At 40.2% G+C, this 5009-nt stretch overlaps 1 long non-coding RNA gene across 1 annotated transcript in view; it reads right to left on the reverse strand.

Annotated features, from left to right (window-relative positions):
- The window catches only part of LOC139026613 (uncharacterized), a 16737-nt gene extending 15987 nt beyond the window's left edge, over positions 1 to 750 (reverse strand). Inside the window, exon 1 of the long non-coding RNA XR_011478465.1 lies at positions 392 to 750. This is a non-coding gene — a long non-coding RNA (uncharacterized lncRNA). The remainder of the gene's footprint in view (positions 1 to 391) is intronic.
- Positions 751 to 5009: the final 4259 nt, after the last annotated feature.

Here is a 5009-nt window from a genome sequence, read left to right on the forward strand (position 1 = left end):
CCCATTGATTCTTGAAGAATATAACATATTCTTATATAATTATATAATTAACCTCATGAGTTTAGCTCAACTGTCGTAACCCATCAAAACCCAAAACATAAACTTGTTTTTACTCCAATGTTTCTAAACAATGCAAAACAAACACTGTATAGCTTTAAAACATTATTAAAACTATAATTCTGATATTCTGATATTCAGTCCTTACATCCATAGCTCTGTCTATTTTATTTGACAAGGCAAGTCAGTTAAGAACAAATTCTTATTTAAAATGACAGCCTAGGAACAGTGGGTTAACTGCCTTGTTCAGGTGCAGAACGACAGAATTTTACCTCGTCAGCTCGGGGGATTCGATCTTGCAACCTTTCGGTTACTAGTCCAATACTCTCACCACCTGCCTTCTCACCCCAAATTGACAGCTCTAATGCAGTTCCTAGGCTGTCCACTGTTCCTTGGCTGTCATCGAAAAAAAATAATTTGTTCTTATTAACTGACTTAAATAAAAAAAATAAAGAGCTGTCAAATATACCTTGGCTGCAGGAAGGTACATTAACAGAAATCCCATGTAGCCTTGGTTTCGAACACTGGAATGTGAGATGTAATCTACACCTCGATTAGGTTATAATGATTTTTTTTCCAAATTGAGCGTCAATATTTTCTATATAACCAACACACTCGTTCTGAACTTGTAACCCGAGAGGGACCGGTGTACTTTTCGTGCTTAACGATTTGACAGCTGATTTAGATTCAGCTACACCTCCGACACTGCCAAAACACCAGCTGTCAGCTATCGCTGGTAAACAGGTGATTTGATGGAAGGCCCTTATCTTTCACGTTACTATTATTTAACACTTAACCTCTCACAGACATCAATTCATGAGGTATTCACACTTCCACACAATTTATCCGTCAAAATGTTTATAATGAAAATAACTAAAAGAAACAAAAACTTTCCTATTGTACAATTTTTTATTTTAATTTTTAAATTTATGTTTTTATTTGATCTAGTTTCCTCTTTAATTATTAAATGTTTTAACTATATTTAAATGTGTTATTTTGGGCATATCACTGAAGTGTCAAAGTGTCTGAGGGACTAATGTGGACCACTACAATGTTTTAAAACTGTTGTAGAGCCTTGGCTGGTTTGTACTTGTCTTGTTATTATTAAATCTAAATTATGTACACTCGTAGATAATAGATATGTCATTTTTTCTTACTGTTGGAATATATGACGACTTGTTGGTTCGCATGTAATGACGCTCTCTCAAAAATCATTCTAGGGGTGAGTTCATAAGTGTGTCTATATCCTTCTGGGGTACATCTGAATAGTGTATTCTAATACGACAGAATGGGACTGGCCCAACGCCTTTAGGCTGGTTCCTCTCTAGGTTTCTTCTAGGTTCCTGTCTTTTCTTCGGGAGTTTTTTCCTAGCCACTGTGCTTTCTTACAGCTGCAATTGCTTGCTGTTTGGGGGTTTTAGGCTGAGGTTTCCTGTACAGCACTTTGTGATGTCAAGCTGATGTAAGAAGGGCTGTGAATAAATGTGATTGATCCCTCACTTGTATTTGTTGTTTGTTTTCAGCTGCGGTTTTTGAACAAACATCATAACACTTGAGGGTGTGTGGTTAAGGTCAGAGGTTAAGGTAGTCTAAGAGTCAGCTTTTTGATTTTGGTTAGTGTTTTGGCGGGCGTCTTGTAGGTTCATGGAAACATTTTTTATGAAAGGCGTAATGCGCTCGTGAATGGGCAGTGGAAAACGAAGTTCCAGCAACGTTATGAAAATTCCAAGTCTCATTTTCCGTTCATCGTACAAAACCCCCTGTCTGCCAGGAGTTGATCATCTTTAGTTCTCAGAAAGAGGAGGTTATTGCGTGCATACTTTTCTCAGTCTGAGTAGTGCTACAGATCCTAGTCTGAACAACGGTCTCTGATATTCTCCGTCCCTGTAAGCCCAGAGTTTATACTATTCTCGCGTCTGTAACCGCAGAGTTTATAATACTTCAGTCTGTAACCCAGAGTTTATATACTCAGTCTTGTAACCAGAGTTGTATAATACTCAGTCCTGTAACCCGAGTTTATAATGTCGGTCAGTCTGTAAACGCCAGAGTTTATAATACGTCAGTCTGTAACCCAGAGGTTTATAATACTCTAGTTCTGTAACCAAGAGTTTGGTAATACTCAGTGCTGTAACCAGGGTTTATAATTAGCTCAGTATGTAACCGGCAGCGTTTATAATACTCAGTCCTGTAAACCCAGAGTTTGTATATACTTGCAGTCTGTAACCAGAGTGTTATAATACTCAGTCTGTAAGCGCACGAGTTTATAATACTCCGTCTGTAACGCCAGAGTTTATAATACGTCAGTCTGTAACGGCCAGAGTTCTTATAATAACTGGCAGTCTGTAACCCAGTAGTTTTTAATAATACTCAGTCTGTAACCAGTAGTTTTGTAATATCAGTCTGGTAACGCCCAGAGTTTTATAATACTCAGATACTGTAACGCAGAGTTTATAATTCTCGAGTCTGTAAGCCCCAGAGTTTATATACGGCAGTGCTGTAACAGAGTTTTATAATACTGCAGTCTGTAACACAATAGAGTTTCATAATACTCAGTTTCTGTAACCAGAGTTTATAAATAATAACTTGGCAGTCTGTAATACAGAGTTTTATAAACTCAGTCTGTATCCCAGAGTTTAGTAATACTCAGTCTGGTAAACCCAAGAGTTTATAATACTCAGTCTGTAAACGCCAAGTTGGTAAGGTTTCTGGTTTGAAAATGAAACAGACAGAGGCCAGTCTACATAGTGCAGAATTTGTTTATTCTCGAGAACTCTGGCCAATCATACCAATGCACATAGGTATATAGTACCTTGCACATGTTTTCATGCATGAAATGTCCCTCCCTCCTCTCTGACAATGACAATGCTGGTTTTAGAGCAGTCTTTCTCCTATGGCTTACAATTGTGTGAAGCATGTGGTTAGGGCATAATGTAAGGCAATGCTACTGGCATAGCCGCAACGGTTTTCGCCCTCCTGGTGGGGTGACATCTTTCCGTTTTGTTAGTTTCAAACTGTGGTCAAGCAAGGTTGTGCTGTTCCACAAGTTGTCTGTCACACGTTGTCTGTTAAACTTCTCTTTGCATATGTACAAACATTCTTCATCAGCAGGGTAGAATTATGTTTGTTATAGTTCTACGTTAAAGGGTGTATACATCATCTTAGTCTTATGTTCATAAAAAATATAAACCATGGCTCAATAATCTAGTCTTAATATCTTGCGTAAGGGGTGGATCTCAATTAATCTAGTCTAATATCCTTTAGGGGTACATCTCATAATCTTGGTCTAATATCCTATCTAGGGGTAATCTCAATAGTGCTGGTCTAATATCCTTCTAGGGGTGCATTCAATAATTAGTCTAAATATCTTCTAGGGGTATCATTCAATAGTCTAATATCCTTCTAAGGGGGTTACATGCTCAGATAATCTAGTCTAATATCGCTTCTGAGGGGTACATGCTTCAATAATCTTGGTGCTAATATGCCTTCTAGGGGTTACATCTCAATAATCTGGTCTAATATCATTCTAGGGGTACATTCTCAATAGTCTAATATGCCTTCTAGGGGTACATCTGCAATAAGTCTGGGTTAATATCCTTCTAGGGTACATCTAATACATTCTAGTTTTTGTTTCCTCTAGGCGGTGGCATCTCAATAGTCCGAACTGAGCCTGCCTGAAATTAAAAATAGTCAATCGTGCCCCGTACACTCTGATATGTGGCACATCACGTACCCTAACTACGACAAGAGACAGTGAGACCACACCCAGTTAGACACACTAGAGGACTATTGAGACTCACCCCTAACAACGCAGACTAGGAGACTTTTACTAGTGAACTATTGAGACTCACCCCTAGACTACACTACGAGAAGATTGAGACTTCACCAGCCGTAGACTTGGAGCTCACCCGAACCAGACATGAGACTCACCCCTAGACAACTTAGAAGACTATTGAGACCACCCCATAAGACTACACTAGAGGACATTGAGACTCGACCGCTAGTACTACACTAGAGACTATTGAGACTCAGCCCTGAGACTACATAGGCACTATTTGAGATATCACCTAGTTTCTGCGACTATGAGCTACGAGACTACCCGGAGACTATTGAGACTCACCCCTACAACTACACTAAGACCGACTATTGAGACTCCACCTGCCTAGACTAAACTAGAGATATTGAACTCACGTCTAGACTCAATGATGCGTTGATGGGGCGGCAGGAAGCTAGTGGTTAGGAGTGTTGGACTAGTAAACTAAAGGTTTGCTAGATTGAAATGCCGCCCGAGCTGACAAGGTACAAATCTGTCGTTCCTGCCCCCTGAACAAGGGCAGTTAAACCACTGTTTTCGCCCCGGTCGGGGCTCGTCATTGAAAAATCAAATAGATCTGTGTAACGGCTCACATTTTTCAGTGAGTTTTCTGTCAGAAACAGACCTCTGAGTCAGTGATATTGATAAAATACTATTATGGACGATGTCAATTGGTGTTTAAGAAAGAGAAGGATGCCATAAGGTGATGTTCCGTTTATTTGTCCCGCAGAGATTCGTGATCCACATCGCGGTCTCTTGCATGCCCAATGAAATGTCAGCACACGGTATTTCTTGTAGGGACTCTGCATCTAAATGCAGCCGCGATTTAGCTACAGGTTACCATTTTGGCGAATGTGAGTTTCAAATCCCATTGTGGGTTCCGGAGCTCATTTTGGGTTCAGTAGTCGCCTGACGTCCTACATTTAAGACAGCATGCATTTTATAACTGAAGCAGCTGGCGCAGATGTGGAATGGTCTGCAGGTCCTTTATGGGCTCAGCCGTGTAATGCTAGGTGTGTAACGACTCGCTAATTTGTGGGTTCAGAGCCCATTTTGGGTAAGAGCCCATTTGTGAGGATGAAGGAGCCCATTGTGAGATCAGCGATGTGCTGCGCATTGGTTGGGTTCATCAAGTGGAGCG

This window comes from Salvelinus sp. IW2-2015, unplaced genomic scaffold (assembly GCF_002910315.2).
Source record: "Salvelinus sp. IW2-2015 unplaced genomic scaffold, ASM291031v2 Un_scaffold5261, whole genome shotgun sequence".
Lineage (NCBI taxonomy): Eukaryota > Metazoa > Chordata > Actinopteri > Salmoniformes > Salmonidae > Salvelinus > Salvelinus sp. IW2-2015.